The sequence below is a fragment of the Oxyura jamaicensis genome, chromosome 28 (assembly GCF_011077185.1).
Source record: "Oxyura jamaicensis isolate SHBP4307 breed ruddy duck chromosome 28, BPBGC_Ojam_1.0, whole genome shotgun sequence".
In the NCBI taxonomy this organism is placed as follows: Eukaryota; Metazoa; Chordata; class Aves; order Anseriformes; family Anatidae; genus Oxyura; species Oxyura jamaicensis.
Genome location: NC_048920.1, coordinates 5,132,555 through 5,144,720, shown reverse-complemented (window position 1 = coordinate 5,144,720; position 12,166 = coordinate 5,132,555). Strand labels below are relative to the sequence as shown.

Below are 12,166 nucleotides of genomic sequence, written 5' to 3'. Positions count from 1 at the left end.
TGGGGAAAAAGTGGTCTCCAGAGTAGTGCTGCGACCAAGAGGTGAGGTGGCTGCAGGAGGAGATGTTGCCCCAGTAGGAGCTGAGCTGGAGGCAATTGCCATGGTAGAGTGGCCTGTAGTTTTTGCCTGAGTAGCTGAAGTTTGTGATGGAGTGGAAGGGTGGGAAGCTGTAGTGGATGGAACAGATGTGGCCTGGCTCTCACTGCTAGAAGTTTCCACAGCTGTCGTTGTTAGAGCAGCTCGTGTCTCAACAGGTGAGGTTCTTGACCTTGTAGCTGTGGAGGGCGTTGATACGCTGGTGGTTGGTGCAGCTGTTGTTCCAGGTGGGGAAGAAGTGGTCTCCAGAGTAGTGCTGAGACCCAGAGGTGAGGTGCCTGCAAGAAGCGACGTTGATCCAGCAGTAGAGGTGGATGTCTCTGTGAGGCTGGTCGCTGGAGTCGTTAAGGTCTGTGTTGGAGTGCTTGTGACCAGGGCAGTAGTGGATGTGCCAGCTGTGCTGGAAGTGACTTGTGTGGTTGTTGTCCAAGCTGGGCTGGAGTTTTCTAGCAGTGACGAGAGGCGTGTAGTTTTTGCCTCAGTAATTGAAGTTTGTGATGGAGTGGAAACGGGGGAAGCTGTAGTGGAAGGATGAGATGTGGCCTGGCTCTCGCTACTAGAAGTTTCCACAACTGTCGTTGTTAGAGCAGCTCCTGTCTCAAGAGGTGAGCTTCTTGACATTGTAGCTGTAGAGCTTGTTGATAGACTGGTGGTTGGTGCAGCTGTTGTTCCAACTGGGGAAGAAGTGGTCCCCAGAGTAGTGCTGAGAGTAACAGCTGAGGTGGCTGCGGGAAGGGACGTTGATCCAGCAGTAGAGGTGGATGTTTCTGTGAGGCTGGTTGTTGGAGTCGTTAAGGTCTCTTTTGTACTGTTTGTGACCAGGGCAGTAGTGGATGTGTCAATCATGTTGGTTGACGTGTGTGCCATTGTAGCTGTGTAGGCTGTTGATATTATTTAAATTACTTAAAGCAATTTTTAGCTCCTTTGTCCCTATCTATTTCAAAATTTATAAAAACCTTAATTGCTTTTATCCAAAATATTATTAATTATACCACTCGTTGTGTTAGCGAAGTTATTTTATATATTTTTAAAAATTCACTTTTTATTTATTCCTCTTTAACATGAATTCACTTCTCCTCTGTTTTTTTTTGTTTGTTTGTTTTGTAGGCTCTGTAAGTCATTCGGGCTTAGAATTGTAAATGTTTCTGAACTCGTTTCAGAAATTGAGATTTTTACTCTTTTGAGTAGCCAGTACTGCAAAACTATTTTCCATGTAGAAGTAACTCAAAGTTGAATTGAGACAAAAATCTTGATATATTTTTTTTTATGTTTAAGTGCCTTCTAAATTTTAAATTCTGATCTATTGGCAAAGGTAATTCTTATTGAAATTTTTTTTTTTGAAAAAAAAAAAAAAAGCTATTTGAAAGTATGCAAAAATGTTCAAAATATTTCTCACTGAGTTATTTTCTAGAAACATGCTCTGGACTGTTTTTTTGCCCCTCTATTTATTAATTAAATGAGGTTTGTACATAAGCAGTTTATCAAGTAAAGCTTAATATTTCACTAATTCTTTAATAAAACAGAAAAATATTTACCTTTGATTGCTAGAACTAAGCATAACAATTTGTTCTGAATTTTGCTAAATGAAATCAGATCGGTTCAGCTTTTGTCAGTACCTCCCTGTTTATATTCTTCACTAAGGGTGGAAAACCATGTTTTCGTATCCATTATTTTCTCTTAACTGATTAAAAATTGATTAAATGTGAGTGTTAAAAAAATTACAAGGCAATGACCACAATAAGCATGCCACTCCCAAAACTGTACAGCAAAGTTTTTTTCACTTGTAGTACAAGATATTTCTGAATAAATTAAGTCAAAGGTATGGTTTAAGTATTTATGCAGGCATATTTATCTTTTATCAATGTTATCTTTGCTTATAGTTTTTAGTGGTAGTCTTTTCACTTTAACAGTATGTAAACCTTTATAATACTAATTGAGAAAGTTTTTCTCTCAAAGTAGCAAATAAATTAAACTTACCTGAAAAGCAGCATAATGATAGGATAATATATATAAACTTATACCAAGATAAATTTGTCGTCCAATCCATCTTTTTTTCTTGAAAGACTATAGATTTCCAGATAAGTCCAAAATTCCCTCAAGTATACACTGGGCTCTTGGTATTGTGGAAATAACTCTCACAGTGAAGGGAAGAAGATGAGTCTGATGGTCAAGGTGCAATGTTTTTAAACGAAAGCATCTTGCATAATGCCAATACTTTGAGGGTTTGGTGAGTGACACACCTGCTTGTACCTTACAGCCCAGGGATTTAAAAATTAGAATATGGTACTTTCCCTCTAGGTAAAGTAAATAAGAAACTTGCTGTTTGAAAAGGTCAGTGTGCATTAATCTGAGCATGAAATGATCAGGGATGGGGACTAGTTTACACCCTTAATAAGGTCACAATCACACATTCATCTCTTAGATATTTAAGTTCAAGGTGGATACGCAACAGAAAGGAAGACTTTCGATCAGTAGTTTTGAAGAATTTTACATTTCAGTAGTACAGCTTTTTTATTTCCTGTTAGTGTTTTGTGAATTGCTGTATACTACCTAGTTTGTTTGCTAAGAAAAACTGTTGGCCTCATCTTTCCTTTCCTAGCTGAATCTTACAAATTTTGGTGGGCCAAGATTATTTCTCACTGCTTTAACTGCAAGAAAACAACTCCATTCAGTCTCAGTGGTCCCCTCTCTCATTGCAGCTGAATGAGAGAATAGAAAAAAAAAAAAAAATCAGTTCAGGAGAACACGTTTGAGGGGATGCATGTAAGTAGATGAACATAGTGGCAAAATTCAGCGAATTTATGTGCTATTATTGCTAGATGACTGGACTGTTTAGTTTTAGGAAGACAGACTACTATAGCCATGACTATAGCCATGAATTGAGAAGATAATTAAAGCTTTTCAACTATTTTGGACCATTGACAACGTTGAATGAGTTTAGCACAAAGCTTTGTGACTATTGAATTATTTATCATGAATAATCTACAAAGGGCATGAATGTCTACAGGTGTAAATTACACCATAGACTCGGTTTTGGGTTCCCTCATTCCTTTATTCCCATCCTCATTCTCTTTCTTTGTTTCCCAGAGTGAATGTCTCTCACTTCTTCCAAAACTGAAATTTGTTGTCCAAGATGGACATAGGAAAAAAAAAAAATCAGCTGTACTTTCCATTAGATTTCATTTAACATGGAACATTAGATTCCATTTAACATTTTCCACTAAACTATATGTTCTGGTTACAGAAAACACCAATTTTCATGCCTTTTTCCTGATGGAGAGGCTTTGGTATCAACTCAGTGTAGGAGGGTCAATCAATATTTGCTGTGTTGTAGAACTTGCTGGGTACAGTTCTGCTTTGAATATCCAAGTTTTTTGTTTTTGTTTTTGTAAATGCTTGAGATAATTTGTTTAAATGCCATTTTCACAGGTAAAGCAGTAAAGTGGCTAATATATTAATGACAAAACTAATATAAATTCAGTTGTTCTACTTCAAATAGTTCTTGGAAGCTTGGACTTGTTCACATAAATACTATTTCACTATAAAATGCAGTTTCCATGTATTTATGTGATACAAAGACATTCTTAATTGGTTGGTTTGCACAGGTTGGATAACGATTACAAGTTCCTCCCAAAGTTTCTGAAATTACGGCAGCCATGTATGTCATGGTCTGAAGGACTGACGTGTGTGGGTTCTTGCCTGGTTGTGCAAGCAGTTAGGTAAATTGAACAACTGTCCTTGACCTTTCTTCCAGTGGCAGTAAGGGAGAAACAATTTGTGATTCACAGTTCACTTCTGCTCAGTTAGCTGTCTTTACTGTGATTTTTCTTTTGCTTTATCTGTATGCATAAAATGCTTTTTTTGTTTGTTTGTTTTTAAATGGAGGAAAAAAAGAAATGTTTCCAGCATTCTAGAGTCATCTGGAGAGAGAGAGAGAGGTAGTAATGAAAAGCATGGTGAAAAATAAAATCGAAGCAAACCAGCTTTGGGACTAATTCTGAAAATTCTAAAGGTGTATGCAAAAAGATATTTTAATCCTGCTTTGCTTTAAGTACAAATACCCAGGGGAGTCTGCTTATTATTTCAGTCTACCAAGTATCAAAATCCTAAAAGGGAGAAGGGACAGAGATATATGCCAAGAGGTGGGCCTTACTACTACTACAAAGTAAAAAGAATTTGCAAGCAAAATCCACTCATGGAAATAGATCCTGTCACAGACATCTTTGTGATTTAAAGGCCAAGCTTGTTACACAGGATGATCTGAGTTCCCATTAAAACAATAAAAATAAATAAATAATAATTTAAAAAAAAAAATCATGAGTTTTCTCTGGTAACATTCACACAAGGCAGCATTTATTTATTTATTATTTTTTCCACTGCAGCGCCCAGTTGTTTGTACCTGCCTGTAACACCTACCTGTGTACACTCCTTTTTTTTGGAAATGTAAATGAAAGAAAATGGAAGGTCTGACTAGTCTGGAAGGCATGAAGCACCTTCAGAAAGGCTGATGATGATCTGTTTTTTAAGCCTGCTGGTTTGACCAGGAGTGAACTTCCTTGAGAGAAATTTCTCTCTCAAAGAGAAATAATTCCTCCACTTCTTCTGATGTGGCAAAGAAAACCTCAGTTGGAAAACATGAGTACTTCTCTAAATTGCTTGGAAAAAAAAAAAAAAATCATAATAAATGTCATTCTTTGACTGTCCTGTGTTAATGAACACTCAATAAAGTACACTATGATTGATTTATCAGGTTTCAGCATTTTGTTTGTAACCAAATACTTCCTTCTGCTGGTATTAATGAAGAACTGCACTTTAAACACTGAGCAGGTAAGGGCTGTGAAAGGAAGTGATTTCCTCTAGTTTCATGCTATTTTATTTTCATTTACTTCTGAATTAGGGCATCATTCAACTGTTTTACTACTGCTGTCTGAGCAGATCTCTCAACAGCTCCTTTGCTAAGGTTGTGCCACACCTGAAGAATATCTCCAACACAGGTGCTTCCTCAAAGCAGCAAGAGAACATGGCTCAAAAGGGCCCAGAAGTCCTAGGTGGCTGGGTTGTGCTTTGCTGTGTTTCATGGAGAGAATCACTGGTCTGCAGTGGCAACCAAGAACCATTCCATAGCATAAAGAAAAAATCTAAAGTGTAAGCAAATGTATACAATGACTTTGTTGTTGTTGTTTTAAATTTTCAGTTAGTGGTCAATGGATATGTACTAGTTTTAATAAGGCACCCTCTGGGTGCCATAGGACAGGAGCCCTATGTGATGAATATTGAAACCCCCTTTCTAGAAACCTCTTCTTATACCACAAATTAGATTTATGTTCTTAGACCTGACTGGAATTTTACCTTCAGGTGTTTGCACTGAGCTGAACAGGACTGGGACAGGCTATGTGTGCAGAAATTACACGGACGTTTTCTTTCTGATGTGCTGAACTCTTGGGTAGAGGATACTTGCAGTCTGGGGGTAAAATCACAGAATGTGATGGAAATAGCTTTTTCTGTTTACCCAAATAATGGAAGTTGGCACAATCCCACCAATTGTTTAAAAAATTAGTAATAATTTGGTGAGAGTTTTTTTGTTTGTTTTGTTTTACCAGAACATGGATCTTATTGCTACCTGAACCAAGATACTTATTTCCTTTAATACTGAGAGAGAGAAAAAAATAGCAAGAACAGCTTCAAACTGCTGAAGTTGTAGCTTTGATCCATTTGCACAAACTCCTTTGCCGTTATTGTCACCTACCTATGGCTGATCAACTACTTGCAGAAACCTTACTTTTAATCACAAGGCACAGGTTGCTCGAGTTTTAACTGTTTTGGACTTTTTCTCCTTGCCATTCCCAGAATAATATACTGTTATTAGAAAGTGTCTCAGTTATGTTCTGCCTTAATTTTACACCTCAGCATTGTACATATATGTATGGACAGATATTCTGCAGGAAAATTTTCCATACAATCTGCGGCTATTGTTCCTAGCTTACATACAGTTAAGCACAGATATATATATAGATTTGACATATAGATACACATACACAGTTTTCTTTTTAAAATCTTCCCCTTTCATTATAAAGCTTACAATTCCCCTGGAGCATTGTATGAAATAACACAAGATGCATCCTACCTGCTGTGCATATGTTGAAATAAAATGCCAAGACTATGAATGTAGTTTTTACAAGATATTGCATTGAGCGATGTTTCCATTTCATTTTGTTGCCTTGCGACTACTTGCCCAAATGAGATTGCTTCAGGCTCCTCGAAACTCTGCTACCTCTGCAAGCAAATTCCAAATGTTATAGAAGTAACTCAGGTAGTGTTGCTCTGTTAGCTGAGCAGCTGACACACCTTAAAGTCCTGCTTCATTTAAGAAGCCTGTTGTTATCTGGGCAAGAAGGCTGTGGACTCGATCTATTGATTTATGGTTACAAAAATGCGGTTATGTTTGTGCATCCATTTAATACTTTCATGAGGACCTGTATCACCAGCTAAGTCTTTGTATGTAAAAATGGATTTGTGGCAAGAAGATATGGCCTTAAAAAATAAAATTAAATTTAGAGAAAAAAAAAAAAAAAAGAGAGAGAGAGAGAAAGAAAGAAAAAGCATGGGTTTCTTCAGCTGTAGTTTACTTCTCAAGCTGGGAACAGGGGAGATCTCCACATGCAAATATAACCATGACTGAATAAGAAAATGTGCCTAGGACATGTAACTGCATGGACTTTGGAAAGAGAAGTGGGCTAGGACAGAGGCATGCAGGCATGCAAGGGATCTCTTGCACCCCAGCTCTCTCATTTCATCCAGAAATGTGCAAACCCTATGATCGTCCAAGAGACAAGGCACACAGTCCTTCTGTTGCTGCTCCTATGCTGGCATTACAGGGATGAATTGAGATTATTCCACAAAAGCAAACTACATTGCCTCCTGATTCCTAGTGCTGCTGCAGTGAATGTAATGGAGGGTAACTCTCCCTCTGCCATTGCATGTGGGTTCAGTTACCCAGAGAGCTGAATAATCATCAGGTGCCAGTCCTAGTAGTAGACTGGAGATGTTCAATAGCATCCTTTCAGGACTGGAATGAGATCACTGAGCTCATTTCACACCAAAGCGATACCACCCTGACCCTGACCATGTCTTTGTTGTCCTAATAAGGCAGAGGTTCTGCAAAGGCAGATTTCTTAAACAAAGATACGAGATTAGTTTTATCCATGTTTCTAGAAATGAAAAACAGATCTCGTAAGTTACTATTTTATATATATATGTATATATATATATATATATTTGTATGGGGGTGGGGATATTGTGTGGAGATTTTCTGCTATCAGTCCTGCCTGTGCATGGCTTGTGTTTGCCTCTGTGCCCTCGTGGTATGTATGCCTTGCTAAGAGAAACAAGACGGGGTGTCTTTGTGCATCCTGTGGGCCACTAGAGGCCATCCTATACCTCACAAAGTAACATTGCAGATGTGAATAAAGGACAACAGTAAGGAATCATGAAAGGCTAATTGAAAGCTAGATATTTTTAAAGCAACTAAGTAGTTTGTTTTTGAAGTAGTTGTTCTTTGCTCGTACCCCGTGAGGTTGGTGTGTTTCTTCTGAAGTGCACTGCTACTGCTGGCACAAGGGTGCTGTGCTTGATGCTCAAGGTCATGGTCTCATTAGCAGTATCATTTCAGTGGTATTCATGCTGTTTCATGGCAGGGCATTTAAAACCCTTGTTGTCTGACCAAGCCATGTTGTCTTTCTGTTTAACTACAGATTAAATTCTGTATTGAATCTGTTCCTTCCTGTGGCAGCTGCCAATGGGTAAAGACTGAGGTCATGCAGCATACCTTGGGGTGGGAAGAAGGCAAAGGCAAAGCTAACGCAGTACAGTCGTCCTTCCATGTCTTCCCTCCTAGCAACATGTAAAACACAAAAGCTTTTGTAGAGGGAGTGGAGGGAAGGGTCAGCCCTTGTCACCATGCAGCAATGAAACACAAGGTATTTGGGCTTTGTCGGAGCAATGCAGAATGAAATGGAGCAAACATTTACTGTAAGGAAAAAGCAACAAGGAACCTGAGATCAGTCTACTAAGTTGGACTTCATAATGAGGTTGTCTGGTAGCATTTTATATCCTGTCTTTACAGGCTTAACTAAAATTAAAAGGGACTTTGCAACCCCTGCATTTCCCTTTGCAGGAGCAGAGCCTGGTTCTCATTTTCCCTCATGCGCAGCTGGTGTACTGGCAGATGCAGGCGGGCAGGGACGAGGCAGAGCACAGCGCTGGGGACTGTGCCTGTCCCTGTGCCAAAGCCCAGTGCTGAACACGCTAGTGTTTTACTTCCACGAGGCTTCCATGGCTGCCTAATTAAACTTCTCAACATCTTTGGAGCACTCTGCTAAAGACATCCATTTTAAATTAAGATCTTACTTGTGATTTTATAATTAATAAGTAAAAGTGAGAAACAGACTTACAAAGAAGAGACAATTTATAGGGTGGGGGGTGCCCTAACTGTATTTAATGTGATGCAATTCCTTAGCTTGAGGCAAATCAGATCTGATAGAAAAAAAAAAATCTTCATTACACTGAAGATACAAATCCTATAGTACAGTGGCAGTGGGACGAATTATAGATTTAAATATGAACCTGTGTCTTGCTCTTGCATGCAGTGCCGAAAGGCAGAGTGCCAAGGTACAGACTGGTGACATTCATGCTGCAGATGAACAGGCCAATTTTCACGCCACCCCCTGGAATAAGCTTCATGTTTGAAGGATTTTTCAAGCATTTTGTGCTACAAATGTAGGTCTTTGTGAATTTGTTCGGAGAAAATAAAATGTGGAAGAGCAATGGTTTGTTTACCTGAAAAAAATATATATAAAATATAACCTTGTAATTGTACAAGAGGGGGATGTTGGATTTTTGTAGGTGCCACCTTTAATTCTGAAGTCTTTAATTCTTTCTGTTCATTTAATATCATAATTTCTGTCATGCGGAGTTTTTTTCTGCTAGCAGTTCTTCTGATTGAATCATTAACCTTGACATCTTTTGTATAGAATATTAAATTACTTTTTTTTTTCCATCATCTGGAATAATTAATATAAGAACACTTTGTCTAATTAGTTATAACAGCACAGTTCAAAATGCAGGTTGTCATTTGTGGCATCATTGTATGTATTAGCAAACTGGATCCTTCCATTCCGTGGCAATGAAGTATAAAATACTAGGTTGTAAGAGCTGATGCAATACCAGTTCCAGGATTAGTCTATACCTGACAGGGACACAATAGAAAATTCTGTTCTGTTCTGCAGTACAGATTCAAAGAAGGCTGGGATACTCCACATTGATAGAGAATCAGAGCTGTTTGCTACCTGCAGTAGTGCTGTCATTAGGTCCAAACCCAGCCCGGTCTCCTCTGAGTTATTAGGGAGTTTCTGGAGGGGAGTTTTTACATAATTTCCTGTATGCATATGCTTAGGATAAAATGTCAATTTCTATATACTTGAGGGTTTTTTACAGATTTTGCAAAGGAATTGATGGAAATTAGACCCAAAAGGTAATAGCACAGGTAAATAATGCATAAGGAATAATACCCTTGTAAAAGGACTGCTTTATGGCTCTGTGGCAAGAGTTACCTGCCTTGACTTCATTCTATGTTGGTATTTAACATAATCGAATTAATAAACACCTTTTTCAGAACACCTGTCCAGCTTGTAAGGATGATTTATTGCAACATCTATTTGTTTTTGCCTCCTCCCAGGAAAGTCTACTTTTTACTGGGTAGTGAATAATAGCTGAGTTGTTTCCAGAGGCATTGCCCCTGCAGAGCTAAGTTCTCTCTCCAACAGCAATGGGAACACTCAGCACCAACTAGCTGTCTTGCACTGATGGCAAAGGTTGTCTGTCTGGGGAGCAGGCATCACAAGAGTGCTCAGCTCTGCAGTGGCTGTGTCCATAGAGGAAGCCTCCGCTCTCCATTGTGGTAGTTAACCAACAGATTGTTGCTTCAGTTCTGAGAGTTGAATTGCAGAGGGAGCTGTCTCACTACTGAATGAGAGTCCCCCTGCCTCATGCCTCCTTTATTTCGTATCCGTGCACCTTTCAGTGTGTGGAAGTATTGCCCCTCATCCGTGAATATCTGGTGATGTTTCTTAGCTGAGTTCTTAACTGATAGCACTTACTGAGATATGCACATGTTTTTTTTCTGTCCTGATTCCCTGCTGTCTTGGTGTTGTTCTATTTTACATCTTCAACCTATTTGTAAATCCAAAGAATACCATTTATTTAAGAAACTTGAAGCTGGATTGTTTTAGTTAACATATATTCTTTACTAAGACTGGTTGTAAACATGATCTATTATTTTTGGCTTCAAGCTCTTTCATTATCTCTCATCTGAATTAAAAAAAAAAAAAAAAAAAAAAAAAAAAAAAAGAAGAGGTGAGATTGTTTAAGTCAAATGCCATTAGTCTCTGAATGCAAATCACTTGAACTCCTTTCCCCTGCCCTGAGCTTCCTGTGCGTCTTCTCCCATCTCCTAGGAGGAAATGTAGGTCAAGGAGCCAACCTGCCGGTGGCCATGCTGGGGTCTACACTCACACCCCATACCATGCAGAGCTCCCCACCTCAGCGGATGGGACATATGCGCAGTAATTTCATGTTGTGGTTTGGCTTCAGTTCTGCATCCCCTCCTAGTTCCTCAGCCTATTTTTAACTCTCAGTGGGCTAAAACTAGAACTCCTTCAACACATATGTGACAGTATCAAGGTCTGGTTCAGCTCTGAGCAGATTTGATGAAGGTGTTGCGATGGAGTGAGGGGCAGGCTGGAGTATCAGAGCTGCCCTCGATTGGTAAAATTGTTGTTGATCTGCAGTGAAGACTTGCAGAGTGTGTGTACACCACAGAGAGCAACGTCACATAGGAATCTGGGTGATTTTCATGAAATATCTTTGATAATAAAAGCTGCAAAACCTGGTAGTGTAGATCGTCATGCAGACCCATTTATTTTTACCTTTATCAGTTTCCCAAATCTGTGTCAGATTTATACTTTCGCCTCACATCTGTCTTATGCCATTCTAAGGCTTGCCTTGAACATATGTCATACGTATGGGAAATCTGAGAATAAATAGAGAAAATGATGCATTCCCTAGTTGAAGAATTGAATAACTTATATTAGCTACACCTTTTGGGGAGATTAATGTGTGGACTTGTATTTCTTTCATCTAGCAGTTCTTACAAAAAATATTAATTCAAGCAGTCACAGGATTTTAGGTATAAGAAAAATATTTAGTCAATATATGTTTTTTGTGTTGTTTTTCTCTTTTATTTTAAAGATTCAATTTTTAAAACTATTTTTACTTCATTAAATTAAATATAAATTCAGTTCAAAGAACAAGACTGTCCGCAGTGTGGAAATGATCCAAGAAAGAAGCAGGAAACATATTAAAGGCTTCTCTGGAGTTTCTTAGCATTATTGACTCAGGGGACAAAAGGAGTATCAAAGGATGTTTGTTCCTCTCTGATTGAACAGCAATCTCTCTTGTATCACATTACCCTTAGACTTCTGCTCATAGAAACAGAAGTTAGTTCAAGCAAATTTCTTCCCCCAGAGTCACTGACTATTTCCATTGGACTACAGTCCAACGGCTTGAAAAAATAGGGAGATTAAACATTTGGGCCCTGTATTGCTCTTGGTTTTGGCTAGGCATATGTGTTTATTTTGAAATCAGTCATGCTGATGCCAGAACACAATGCTGTATCTTTGTCAGGCTTACTAATAAAAAGGGGGGAAGACAATTCCTCTGTTAGATGGGTAGATGCTTTGGCTTAGATTCACCTTCAATATCTAGAAGTTTTTTGTTGTTGGTGGTGGTTTTTTTGTTTTTTGTTTGTTTGTTTTTCTGTGCGTCTGGAATGAAACCACAAGATTTATTTATGTTTTAAAGAAATATGTGCATCTATTGATTGCATGGCTGTTAATACAAATGCCATCTGCAAACAATTGTTCAGCTAAGAAAACAAAACAAAACTACTTTTTACAAGGAAAAGTTCATGTTTCTCTTTGTAGGGTGGGGGGTAAGTAACTGTCACAAAACTGCA

At 38.5% G+C, this 12,166-nt stretch overlaps 1 protein-coding gene across 1 annotated transcript in view; it reads left to right on the top strand.

Annotated features, from left to right (window-relative positions):
• The first annotated feature begins 7,112 nt into the window (after positions 1–7,112).
• The window catches only part of LOC118179203, a 30,225-nt gene continuing 25,171 nt past the window's right edge, over positions 7,113–12,166 (top strand). The window contains exon 1 of the mRNA XM_035348362.1: positions 7,113–7,118. The gene's annotated coding sequence lies outside the window, so the exon portion shown is untranslated. The remainder of the gene's footprint in view (positions 7,119–12,166) is intronic.